Below are 330 nucleotides of genomic sequence, written 5' to 3' on the forward strand. Positions count from 1 at the left end.
CCAATCTTACTGAGAATGTGTATGAGAAGAATTGCTACCTTATGCCCATTGAGAGAAAGGATTCAGGGAAAGTGGGTTGTCAGTCATTAACAGGAATGACCTGATATTTCTGACTAATGTGCAATGCAAATTCCTTTAGATATTCAAATGAAGACATTGCTTATTTCATTGTATGCAAATTTATTTCCTGAAAAAAATACTCTTTCTTATTTACAAGTTCAAGGTATAAGAGAAAGAAAGAGAAAAGAGTTGGAGACTTATCTGATTAATAATCAAACTTATAAATGGAGTTTTTTCAACATTATAGAATTCTATTTAGTCATAGGAGAA

Source organism: Penaeus monodon, chromosome 33 (assembly GCF_015228065.2).
Source record: "Penaeus monodon isolate SGIC_2016 chromosome 33, NSTDA_Pmon_1, whole genome shotgun sequence".
Lineage (NCBI taxonomy): Eukaryota > Metazoa > Arthropoda > Malacostraca > Decapoda > Penaeidae > Penaeus > Penaeus monodon.